This window comes from Alligator sinensis, unplaced genomic scaffold (assembly GCF_000455745.1).
Source record: "Alligator sinensis unplaced genomic scaffold, ASM45574v1 scaffold376_1, whole genome shotgun sequence".
NCBI classification, from domain to species: Eukaryota; Metazoa; Chordata; order Crocodylia; family Alligatoridae; genus Alligator; species Alligator sinensis.
The window spans coordinates 89627-89942 of record NW_005843364.1 but is presented as its reverse complement, the minus strand read 5'-3'; the positions used below and the strand labels follow the sequence as shown (position 1 = coordinate 89942).

At 50.6% G+C, this 316-nt stretch overlaps 1 protein-coding gene across 2 annotated transcripts in view; it reads left to right on the top strand.

Moving 5' to 3' along the window:
- The window catches only part of LOC106723225 (stimulated by retinoic acid gene 6 protein-like), a 28326-nt gene that overhangs the window by 9723 nt on the left and 18287 nt on the right, over positions 1–316 (top strand). The gene's annotated exons all lie outside the window — the stretch shown is intronic.

The window sequence follows — 316 nt, the reverse complement described above, 5'->3', positions numbered from 1 at the left end:
CAGCAGGATTTTACACCAGAGAAAAGCCCTTACTTGGGTGGACTGGTGTCAAGGTGGACGTGTGTTATCGCACATAGCATTGGGCTTTGCAACTGGTTTTGGGAGGTGCAGGGTTCTCAGGTCTAGTGGGAAACATTTCCCATCTGCTCTCCCCTATTGGGAAAGGGGAAATGGTGAGAGACAGAATGTCATCTTCTCCCAGACAGCCTGGCATTTGTGGTGCTGGTACCATCACTCCAGATTGTGCTCTGACTCCAGCAGGAAGCCCGCTCTGTTGCAATGAATGACAAGTGAATAGTAGCGCTACCTCAAACCG